Here is a 13,598-nt window from a genome sequence, read left to right as displayed (position 1 = left end):
TGGATTCTTACGACAATTCCTACAACAACAATAAAAGTGCACCCTCTGATCTTGAAGTCGTGCTTAAGGACTTTATTAGTAAATAAAGTACTTTTAATAAAACTGTTGAGGAAAAGTTTGGTAAATTGATGTTCTTGCTTCTAAAGTCGATAGACTTGCTCTTGATGTTGAACCTCTTAAATTAAAGGTTATACCTCATGATATTAATAAAAGCAAAACTTTGAATGTCATTCAAGTTAGAATTGATGACAATGTTCGGATGTTGGCGAAATTGCATGCTTGGTGGGAAAGGGAGGATAAAATTGCTAGAAATAATAATTTGACTAAAGTTTGTACCAGTACCACCACTAGTAATACTAAAGTATCAAATGCTATCAAACCTCCTACTATTAATGGTAAAATAATTGGTGTAGGAAACGTCCACACTCCTACAAAATTTCCTAGAATCACTGAAACTGTTTCTGATAAGAGTGCTGCAAGTTTTCGAAGTACGGGGGACAATAGTCATTTTACCTTTGATAATAACGACTTTGATTTTCATGATTTCAATATCTCGGAAGTAATTAATTTCTTACAAAAGCTTTCTAGAAGTCGTAATGCTAGTGCTATAAATATGGATTTTACAAAACATATTACAAATGCTCTCATGCAAATTAGAGAAGAGAAATTAAAACTTGAACTTCTATTCCTAGGAAGTTACAAGATGGTTGGGAGCCCATCATTAAGATGAAAGTAGATGATTTTGACTGTAATGCTTTATGTGATCTTGGTGCGAGCATCTCTGTTATGCCTAGAAAATTTATGATATGCTTGATTTGCCACCTTTGGAACAACGTTACTTGAATGTTCATCTTGCTGATATTGCTAAGAAGAAACCTTTGGGGAGAGTTAATAATGTTCTTATTATGGTTAATAATAACTTTGTCCCCATTGATTTTGTTGTTTTAGATATTGAATGCAATGCTTCTTGTCCTATTATTTTGGGAAGACCTTTTCTTAGAACTGTTAGTGCTGCTATTGATATGAGAGATGGGATTATTAAATATCAATTCCCACTCAAGAAAGGTATAAAACACTTCTCTATAAAAAGAAATAAATCACCTTTTGATTCTATTATTATTGTAAGTTATGATGTTGATGCTTCTTCACTTGAAAATACTTGATTCAAATTTTATGTGCCTAGCTGAAAGGCGTTAAAGAAAAACACTCTTGGGAGATAACCAATGTTTTATTTATGTAATTTTTATTTTGTTGAGTCTTTTAAGTTTTTACCTATGTAATAATCTCTCCTTATCCTTTTTATTTCATTTTTTTGCCAAGAATAACCTCTGATAGGAAGAAAGTAAGATTTGGGGAAGTTGCTGTCCTAAACAGATTTTGTGCTGTCACAAAAAAAATCGTATTCCCAGCCAGAACGTCATTTTGAGCTGATAATTTTTTAGCATATGCCCCAGGTTATTATTTAACTTTCTTTAGTTTTGCACTTTTCTATTTGAGCAACACAAGAGTTTCTAAGAAATCGATTTTACCTGATGTTCTATTTTGATAGATTTCTGCCACTATTTGCATTTGTCTCTTAATCTTTTTCTTTTTGAGTTATTTTGAGAGAAAGAGCTTTTTGAATAAGTTTCTACAGTAGCTAATATTTTAATGGATGTTTGACATATGTTAGAACTTGATCAAGTGATTTTTTTATTTTGATTCAACTAATCCTGCTAATGAAAATTGTGTGAAGTTTTGTATGAAGGAAGTTTTCAAGTGTAGGGAGAGAAGAATGATGTAATAAGATGAGGTTTGGAGAAAAGCTCAAGCTTGGGGATGCCCATGTCACCCCAAGAAATATCCAAGAGGTACAAGCGTCAAACCTTGGGGATGCCCAAGGCATCCCCTTCTTCATCAACAAAGTATCATGTCATCTTTCAAGACGCTATATTTTTATTGCTTCATATACTATGTTTTGTTCTTGGAGCATCTTTATTTTTGTCTTTAGTTTTCTTTTATTTTGTTTTCTGTAGCATATGGGTTGATCCCAGCATTTTTTTGGAGAATGGTACACTCCGTTTTAATTGCATAGAACACACTAGTTTTCACTCCTATTGTTCTGCGAGTGTTCTCTTTTACTAGTACTACGTTTAGTTCTGGTTTTCCACTCGTATTTTGTTCAGAGCATGTTAGTTTTATTTAGTTCGGTATGATTAGCTCTCTGGTATTTATTTATTATCATCCATGAGAATTGTTTCAAATAAATTGATTGGTGTTGGAGACGAGTAAAATGATTAATGCTTATAGTGGTGCAAAAGGAAGCTTGTTTAGACTGTGGCTTAGACTTTAGCATGTCATGTTAGATGTTATTTTAATTATATGCTTAGTAGTTATTGTTGCAGCATGACTTGTCTCAAATAGCTGAGAGTGCTTAATGTGACATTGAAACAATCATGTGTTGTTTCCATCATACAAAAGCATAATATTATGGTATTCTCCTTTGATGCTTTATTGGGTTGACTTGGCACATTCTTCCATCATGTTATGACTATAAACCACTTTGCTATGTTTTCTCTATGCTAAAAAACAAACAGTTACTTTCAGTGTACTATTATTCATGATCTTTTGTTTGAGTTACTTCTCATGTTGTAACATAGCTGCTAACTTCTATTGTTAGAATTATATCTATCATGCCTATGTTTAGAGTACTTTGATCCCAGCTCACAATGCTTTTACAAAAACTTGATCAAAATTGTGTTGGCTTCATGTCACCTCAAAATTATTTTTGTTATCACTTACCTACTCGAGGACATGCATGAGTTAAGCTTGGGGATGCCGATACGTTGCAAACGTATCTATAATTTTTGATGATCCATGCTTGTTTTACACCAATTTTTATATGTTTTATTTACACTTGTTTGCACTTTTATGCATTTTCTGGAACTAAACTATTGAAAAGATGCCACAATGCCAGTTCCCCGTTTTCTGCTATTTTTGTATTTCCGAAAAGTTGTACAGGAAATATTCTCGGAATTGGATGAAACGAAAGCCGAAGTTCATATTTTACTGTAACGAAGATGGAGTCCAGAGGGCAGACGAAGAAGTGCCAGGAGGCGGCCACACCATGCCTAGGCGCGGACCACCCCTGGCCGCACCTAGGGGGGCCCTCGAGCGCTCACCAACCTCGTCCTTCTGCCCATTTATTCATCAGATCGGTAAAAACCTAAATACCCAAGCCTCAATCCACGAAAAGTTTCGTCGCGGCCGTCATCGCCAACCCTAGCTCAGGAGGATTATGAAGCTCTTCCCGGCACCCTACCGGAGAAGGAGATCGTCACCGGAGGCCTCTATATCGCCATGCCCGCCTCCGAAGTGATGCGTGAGTAGTTCATCTCTATACTACAGGTCCATAGCAGTAGCTAGATGGTTGCCTTCTCCAATTTATGCTTCATGTTTAGATCTTGCGAGCTGCCTATCATGATCAAAATCATCTTTATGTAATGCTACATGTTGTGTTTGCTGAGATCCGATGAATATTAAATACTATGGTTGAGATTGATTATATACTTTTCATATGTTATTTGTGATCTTGCATCCTCTCCGTTGCTAGTAGATGCCCTGGTCAAGTATGTGCTTGTGACTCCAAGAGGAAATATTTATGCTCGATAGTGGGTTCATGGCTCTAGTAATCTAGGAGAGCGACAATACCTTCTAAGGTTGTAGATGTGATGTTGCTACTAGGGAGAAAACAACAATGCTTTGTCTAAGGATAATTCTATTGTTTACTTTACACACTTTGCTTAATGCAATAATCTGTTGCTTGCAACTTAATACTAAAAGGGATGCGGACGCTAACCGGAAGGTGGATTATTAGTCGTAGACGCATTTGGATTACGGTCTAGCTCTGTACCATGTTGTAATGCCCAAATGAATCTTATAGTAATCATCTTGTCATGTATGGTCTTTATTCTGTCAATTGCCCAGCTATAATTTGTTCACCCAGCATGTTAGTTATCTTTATGGAGAGACACCTCTAGGTAACTGTGGACCCTAGCCCTTTCTTTTACACTGATAAAATCATCTACAGCAAACACATGTTCTGTTTACTTACTGCAAGTACTGTTCTCTTTATTTCACCGCAATCAAACATCTCTTTTCACACTATACGGTTAATCCTTTGTTTTCAGCAAAACCGGTTGGATTGACAACCTCACTGTAAGTTGGGGCAAAGTATTTTGGTTGTGTTGTGTGCAGTTTCCACATTATTGCTGACGCTGGTAGTGCGTCCTGCCAAAAGTCAGCTAGCAACACCTTCAGAAATGATTTATTTCTCCTACTGGTTGATTAAACCTTGGTTTCTTACTGAGGAAAAACTTGCTACTGTGCTCATTATATCTTTCTATTGGAGTTCCTCAACGGTGTGCTCTGCACTCATCAGGGGGCAGCGGCCCCTTGCCCCTTCTTCTTCTTTGAACTTGGTGCAGGTGTGTGATGACCCACAAGTATAGGGGGTGTATCGTAGTATCTTCGATAAGAAGGAGTGTCGAACCCAACGAGGAGCAGAAGGTGTTGACAAGCAGTTTCGGTGAAGGATTCACTGTAAATGCTCACAGACAAGTATTCAGGGGTTTTTGATGTAACAGTTGAATAAAGTACGAGTAAGTAAAGTGCGAGAGTAACAATTGCAGCGAGTGGCCCAATCCTTTTTAGCACAAAGGACAAGCCAGTTTGTTTACTTATAATGACCAAACGTTCTCGAGGACACACGGGATTTTAGTCTAGTGCTTTCGCTACATACAACTAATTAATCTTCATTGTTTTGATAAGTGTTGTGTGGGTGAACCTGTGCTAATGTACCGCCCTTCCTAGGACTAATACATACTTGTGATTATACCCCTTGCAAGCATCCGCAACTACAAGAAAGTAATTAAGAATAAATCTAACCACAGCCTTAAACTCTAAGATCCTGCTATCCCTCCTGCATCGATATACCAACGGGGGTTTAGGTTTCTGTCACTCCGGCAACCCCGCAATTGGCAAACGAGTACAAGATGCATTCCCCTAGGCCCATAAAGGTGAAGTGTCATGTAGTCGACGTTCACATGACACCACTAGAAGAATAACACCACAACTTAAATATCATAACATTGAATATTACTCAACCATAATTCACTACTAACAGTTAGAATTCACCCATGTCCTCAAGAACTAAACGAACTACTCACGAGACATCATATGGAACATGATCAGAGGTGATATGATGACAAATAACAATCTGAACATAAACCTTGGTTCAACGGTTTCACTCAATAGCATCAACAACAAGTAGAAATCAATACCGGGAGAGTTTCCCCTATCAAACAATCAAGATCAAACCCAAATTGCTACGGCGGTGACGATGGCCAGCGGTGGAGACGGCGGTGATGATGGTGGAGATGATGATGATGGTGATGGAGATGATGTCCAGCTCGATGACGGTGACGATGGCGTCGATTTCCCCCTCTCGGAGGGAATTTCCCCGGCGGATCTCAGCCCGCCGGAGAGCTCTTTTCTCTCTGGTGTTCTCCGCCCGCGCAGAGGCTGTCAGAACTCTTCGCGAGGTACCCTACGTGGCTTAGGTCTTCGGGACGAAGGATTTCGCGAAGAAAGGAGGCGAGAGGGCTGTGGGCCCCCCTCCTCACCAGGCGGCGCGGCCAGGCCATGGGCCGCGCCGGCCTATGGTCTGGGCCCACCTTGGGTCCCCTCGGCTCCCCCTTCTGGCTTCCTTCGTCATCTGGAAAAATAGGATTTTTGGTATAATTTCCTTCCACAGTTGATCTTCCGAAATATTGCGTTCTGACGGTGCTTTTTCCGGCTAATCTGGCTCCGGTGCTCGATCCTCCAATAATCATGAAACATGCAAAATAGATGAAATAACATAAGTATTATGTCCAAATATGAAATATATCAATGAATAACAGCAAATTATGATACAAAATAGTGATGCAAATTGGACGTATCAACTCCCCCCAAGCTTAGACTTCGCTTGTCCCCAAGCGAAACTGAACTCAGTAAACAGGACCACATGTTTATGGAGTGAAGAGTCGATAAATAAAATACGGACAAGAAGCATCATATTCATTCACACAAGATATTTTAGTAAACAACTTCCTCATATAACTCAACTTGAAACAAGTACAAGGTAATCACAAATAAAGGTGCATAAGAAATCATAGTTGGTGATGGCAAACTTCGTTCTTGGTCAGAGAACAATTAACAATTATACTTATCTTATTGAGCAGCGCTCTCATGTTAAAGTTTATAAGGCACAACTTGCATACTCAATCATAATGGTCTCCTCATGATCATTGATAACTTGCAAAGCTATATTCATTCACATAAAACTTGTACTGAACAAGGAAAAATAAAAGACATGATGAAGCAAATCACAATATAATCATTTGATCACAACTACTCAAATGCTTGCTTGAGATGGAGGGAAATAGGTTTACCGACTCAACATAAAGTAAAAGACAGGCCCTTCGCAGAGGGAAGCAGGGATTAAATCATGTGCTAGAGCTTTTTCAGTTTTGAAATCATATAAAGAGAATAAAAGTAATATTTTGAGAGGTGTTTGTTGTTGTCAACGATCGTGGCGGTACTCTAACCCCTTGCCAGACAAACCTTCAAAGAGCGGCTCCCATTTTATTTTTATTTTGTATGGCACTCCTTCCAACCTTTCTTTCACAAACCATGGCTAACCGAATCCTCGGGTGCCTGCCAACAATCTCATACCATGAAGGAGTGCCTTTTTATTTTAGTTTTATTATGATGACACTCCCCCCAACCTTTGCTTACACAAGCCATGGCTAACCGAATCCTTCGGGTGCCGTCCATCAATCTCATACCATGGAGGAGTGTCTATTTAGTTTAGTTAATTTGGGACTGGGAATCCCATTGCCAGCTCTTTTTGCAAAATTATTGGATAAGCGGATGAAGCCACTAGTCCATTGGTGAAAGTTGCCCAACAAGATTGAAAGATAAAACACCACATACTTCCTCATGAGCTATAAAACATTGACACAAATAAGAGATAGTAAATTTTGAATTGTTTAAAGGTAGCACACGAAGTATTTACTTGGAATGGCAGGAAATACCATGTAGTAGGTAGATATGGTGGACACAAATGACATAGGTTTGGGTTAAGGTTTGGATGCACGAGAAGTATTCCCTCTCAGTACAGGTCTTTGGCTAGCAAGGTTAATTAGCAAGCATAAGAGTCGAGGGAAACAAACAAATATACATGTGATAGAAACAATCATGCATCTTCCTTGTAAGCACAAACAGTTTTAACTTCAGAATAATAAGCTATGAGCTAACAAGAAAGAAAGACAATGAAACAACTACATGTATTTCTCTTTTCTACTTAAACCTCAAAGTGTTGTTGCTATTGACCAATGCTAAGTTTGCCAAAACCAAATTGATTTATTCAATGCTCCCAAAGTGATACCAATACTAACAACAAGGTAAATCATATAGTAGAGATTGCAAACCAAAATAAGATGTGCAATATGTAAATGATAAGACTTCTCATTAATATTTCATAACGATAACTCACACCAAGGGATACATAGACAACCAACTAAAGGAGAGATACTTCCAAACTGCAACCCATCTTATATGATAACTTCCCTACTCATGATATGACACTACTTGACAGTGAAAAGTAAAAGATAGTGATGATGTGATACCGCGGCACTCCCCCAAGCTTGGAACAAACCAAGGGGGTGCCAATACCGATGATGAATTACTCCTTCGGCGATGGTGGTGATGAACTCCTCCCGCACTTCTTACAGATCTCCTTCAGCTTCAGTTTCTCAGCTTGGCAATTCTGCACTAAGACTCGAAGAGATTCATTATTGTCTGAAGTTGGCGGTGGCGACCTTGTGATGGGAATCAAGTAATATTCCAGCATTCTACGGAGACGGTAATTCTCCTCCTGGAGTATCTCCACTTCTCTTCTTAGAGCCCGATATCGATCACAAAACTCATCGGTAGTCCGTAGAGCTTCTTCCAACACAGGGAAAGAGTCGAGGCTAAGAGCGGGTGGTAAGGATCCCTGCAAGTTATGAGAGAAAGAACGTCGAGTGTCAACAGATCCCACCAAGATTTGCTTACTCCCAACAGCTTGTTGCTCTTGTTTTGACGACATCCTCTTCACTTCTTCTTCAGAAAACCCCTTGCCCTTGTTGTTGGAGGCCATGGTGCTCCTAGATTGAAAATAGATCCTGGCAGAAACAGCTCGAAACAAAACACGTCGAGAAAACGATATACGGACCTCCAGGGGTCCGGGGGATTATATAGCAAAAAATTTCACGACAAAAGGAAAGTACCAGATCGAACCAGAGTCGGAAAGGGGCGACGAGGCGGCCAGCACATAGGGCGGCGCGGCCTGGTTGAGGCCCGCGCCGGTCTATGGCGGCACGCCCTCGTGCGTCTCCTCCACTCCGTTTCGATCTCGTAATTTTTCATATTTTCCAAAAACAGCAAAAATATTGTTCGGAAAGTAAATTGCGAACTTTTCATTACCAGTACTGTTACCTATTCAAAGTCGAGTTCTGGCGAACTGTCAATTTGTCCTTTGATGAAAGCTTCCGGTGTTTCCACTCGAATAATATCAACATCAACATTATAAGAATCACCTGAGATATAATGCTTGAGTCTTTGTCCATTCACCACTTGCGTGGCATTGCCTTGGAGAGAGCTAATTTTAATTGCTCCTGAACGATACACCTCCTCGACAACATATGGTCCTTCCCACTTCGAGAGTAATTTCCCTGCAAAGAATCTGAGACGAGACCGATACAATAGGACTTTATCCCCAATATTAAATTCTCTTTTGATAATCCTTCTATCATGCCATTTCTTAACTTTCTCTTTAAAGAGTTTAGCATTTTCATAAGCTTCACTTCTCCATTCATCTAGAGAACTCAATTGCAACAACCTCTTATTACCGGTAAGTTTAGAATCTTTATTTAATTCTCTAACAGCCCAATAAGCTTTGTGCTCTAATTCTAAAGGTAAATGACAAGCTTTCCCATAAACCATTTTATAAGGTGACATTCCCATGGGATTTTTATAAGCAGTTCTATAAGCCCATAGTGCATCCTTCAATTTACTAGCCCAATTCTTTCTAGTTTTATTAACAGTCTTTTGCAAGATAGATTTAATCTCTCTATTTGATAATTCTACTTGCCCACTGGTTTGAGGATGATAAGCGGAAGCAATTCTATGATTAATACCATATTTAGCAAGAGTTTTTCTAAAACCACCATGAATAAAATGAGAACCTCCATCAGTCATAATATATCTAGGAACTCCAAATCTAGGAAAAATAATATCTAAAAGCATTCTTAAAGAGGTCTCACCATCAGCACTTTTTGTAGGTATGGCTTCCACCCATTTAGTAACATAATCAACAGCAACAAGTATATGAGTGTTACCTTCTGAAGAGGAAAAAGGTCCCATGAAGTCAAATCCCCAACAATCGAACGGTTCAATAACAAGAGTATAATTCATAGGCATTTCATTGCGTCTGGAGATATTACCAACCCTTTGGCATTCATCACAAGATAAAATAAACTTCCTTGCATCTTTGAAGAGAGTCGGCCAATAAAAACCTGATTGTAGAACCTTTTGCGCGGTTCTTTCTCTGGCGTGATGTCCTCCATAAGCACTACCATGACATTTACTCAATATCTCTTGTTGTTCATATTCGGGAACACACCTTCGCAGAATACCATCCACTCCTTCTTTATATAAGTGTGGGTCATCCCAGAAATAATGCCTCAAGTCATAAAAGAATTTCCTCCTTTCTTTGAGCTGAAAAGGTTGGAGGCAAATACTTGGAAACAATAAAGTTAGCATAATCAGCATACCAAGGACTGTCTCGCGAACTCACCTTTATTGCAGCCAATTGTTCATTTGGAAAACTATCATTAACAGGAAACAGGGATCATAAGCAATATTTTCCAATCTAGACAAATTATCAAACAGGATTATCAGCACCTTTCCTATCTACAATATGCAAATCAAATTCTTGCAACAGTACCCATCTAATAAGCCTTGGCTTAGCATCTTTCTTTTGCATAAGGTATCTGATTGCAAAGATGATCAAGATGAATAGTAACTTTTGAATCAACAATATAAGATCTAAACTTATCACAAGCAAAAACTACAGCTAACAATTCTTTTTCAGTGGTAGCATAATTTCTTTGAGCAGCATCAAGAGTTTTACTAGCATAATGAATAACATTCAATTTTTTATTTACCCGCTGTCCAAGAACAGCGCCTACAGCAAAATCACTAGCATCACACATAATTTCAAATGGTAAATTCCAATCAGGGGGTTCAACTATAGGAGCAGTTGTTAAGGCTTTCTTTAGAGTTTCAAAAGCTTCCTTACAATCATCATCAAAAACAAAAGGTACATCTTTTTGAAGAAGATTAGTAAGAGGCTTTGAAATCTCGGAGAAATCTTTAATAAACCTCCTATAAAACCCAAAGATGACCAAGAACACTACGAATACCTTTAACATCCCTAGGATAGGGCATCTTCTCAATTGCTTCAACTTTAGCTCTATCAACTTCAATACCTCTCTCGGAAATTTTATGTCCCAATACAATTCCTTCATTAACCATAAAGTGGCATTTCTCCCAATTAAGAACAAGGTTAGTTTCTTCACATCTCTGCAAAACTTTATCAAGGTTCCGCAAGCAATTATCAAAAGAATTCCCATAGACAGAAAAATCATCCATGAATACCTCTACAATACTCTCGCAAAAACCATGAAAAATAGCAGACATGCATCTTTGAAAAGTAGCAGGAGCATTACATAAACCAAAAGGCATACGTCTATAAGCATAAGTTCCATAGGGACAAGTGAAAGTAGTTTTCTCTTGATCCTTAGTTTTAACAGCAATTTGCGAAAACCCAGAATAACCATCAAGAAAACAAAAATGAGTGTTTTTAGATAACCTTTCTAACATTTGATCAATAAAAGGCAAAGGGTAATGATCTTTTTTAGTTACCTTATTAACTTTTCGATAATCAATGCACATTCTATACCCTACAACTACTCTTTGAGGTATGAGCTCATCATTATCATTAGGCACAACAGTCATTCCTCCTTTCTTAGGAACACAATGCACAGGACTAACCCATCTACTATCAGCAATAGGATATATAATACCAGCTTCAAGAAGTCTTAATACCTCATTTCTTACCACATCCTTCATCTTAGGAATTAGACGACGCTCGAGGTTCAATAACAGCTTCGCATCATCTTCCATATTAATGGCGTGTTGGCAAATAGAGGAGAAATCCCGTTCAAGTCAGCAAGCGGGTAGCCAAGAGCTCCTGGGTTGTTCTTAAATATGTCCAATAACCTTTCTTCTTCAAACTCGTAAGCTTGGAACTAATAATAACAGGATATATTTTCTTATCATCAATATGAGCATATTTAAGATTATCGGGCAAAGGTTTTAAATCAAAGACAGGATCTTCCTTTGGTGGCGGTGTTGTACCCGAGATCTTCCACCGGTAAATCATGCTTAAGAATAGGTTGGCGAAGAAAAATTTCCTCAAGCTCATCTCTTTCTTTCCTAAAAACTTCACTCTCGCTATTCTCCAAATGTTGCTGCAAAGGATTATTAGGAACAAGAACAATAGATGCACACTGTTCCATTTTAAAATCATTATTAGGCAAATCAGCTTTATAAGGAGTTTTGGTAAATTTAGAGAAGTTAAACTCATAAGATTCGCCAGCAAATTTAGTCAAAATTTTCTCTTTCTTGCAATCTATAATAGCTCCACAAGTATTTAGAAAAGGTCTACCAAAAATGATAGGACAATACTCACTAGCAGCAGAACCAAGTACCAAAAAGTCAGCGGGATATTTAATCTTACCACATAGATCTTCCACATCTCGAACAATACCAATTGGAGAAATAGTTTCTCTATTAGCCAGCTGAATAACCACATCAATATCTTCAAGTTCACAAGAACCAATTTCGTGCATAATCTCCGTGTAAAGCTCATAAGGAATAGCACTAATACTTGTACCAATATCACATAAACCATAATAGCAATGATCACCAATTCTAACAGATAGCATAGGAACACTAGCTTGCTTGGGTTTATTAGGATGTGAAACAATATTAGAAGCATCTTCACAGAAAATAATATGACCTTCCTCCAAATTTTCAGTCACAAGATCTTTAACTATTGCAACAGCAGGTTCAACTTTTATTTGTTCTTCAGGTTCTATAGGTTTCTTTTCACTTTTATGAACCGCACTATTTATAACAGAGTACTCCTTTATTTTAGCAGGGAAAGGAGTTTTTTCAATATAAGCTTCAGGAATAACATGATCAACAGTTTCAACTACAACGCATTTATTAATAGATGAATCAATTTTATCTTTATACGGTTCATGATACTTATCAAAATTCTTCTTAGGCAATTCATAATGAGAGGCAAAAGCTTTATAAAGATTTGCAGCAACTTGAGAATCAAGACCATAAGTAGCACTCATATTACGAAATTTATCAGTATCCATAAAAGCTTCAATGCATTTATAATCATAATTTATACCTGATTCTCTATCTTTGTCGATCTCCCATCCTTCAGTATTTTCCTGGATCCGATTAAGAATGTCCCTTTTAAACTCTTCTTTGTTGCGCGTGAATGATCCAGAACAAGAAGTATCCAAAGAAGGTCTTGTCTTCAAAAGAAAGTCTTGCATAGAAATTATCAATAATAACATTACCAGGAAGCTCATGAATGGGGCATTTGAGCATTAAAGACTTCAATCTCCCCCAAGCTTGGGCGATACTCTCTCCATCATGAGGCCAAAAATTATATATGCGATTCCGATCCTTGTGAATTTCACTTGGAGGATAGAACTTAGAATAAAACCGGGGCACAATATCATTCCATTCAAGAGAATCCCCATTATCCAGTAATTTATACCAATGCGCCGCTTTACCAGACAGCGATATAGAGAATAGTTTCTTCCTCACTTCATCCATAGCAATACCTGCACACTTGAATAAACCGCATAATTCATGTAAGAACAGTAAATGATCTCCAGGGTGGACAGTTCCATCCCCTGTATAACGGTTACCCACTACGCGTTCAATAATTTTCATAGGTATTTTGTATGGTATCTCTTCTTTACCTGGCGCCTCATCCACTACCTTTGCAGTAGTAGCAGATTTCCCAAATAAACATTCAAAAGGAGATCTCTCCATAATGAATTATGGCAGCAGGCAGAAATAAAATCAGCACAAACAGTAGAAATTTCCCTTATCAATTCCACTTACCAATAGCGCTTCACTCCCCGGCAACGGCGCCAGAAAATAGTCTTGATGACCCACAAGTATAGGGGGTGTATCGTAGTATCTTCGATAAGAAGGAGTGTCGAACCCAACGAGGAGCAGAAGGTGTTGACAAGCAGTTTCGGTGAAGGATTCACTGTAAATGTTCACAGACAAGTATTCAGGGGTTTTTGATGTAACAGTTGAATAAAGTACGAGTAAGTAAAGTGCGAGAGTAACAATTGCAGTGAGTGGCC

The sequence above is a fragment of the Lolium perenne genome, chromosome 5 (genome assembly GCF_019359855.2).
Source record: "Lolium perenne isolate Kyuss_39 chromosome 5, Kyuss_2.0, whole genome shotgun sequence".
Classification (NCBI taxonomy): Eukaryota; Viridiplantae; Streptophyta; class Magnoliopsida; order Poales; family Poaceae; genus Lolium; species Lolium perenne.
The sequence above is the reverse complement of the archived record's forward strand: the minus strand, read 5'-3'. Positions refer to the sequence as shown.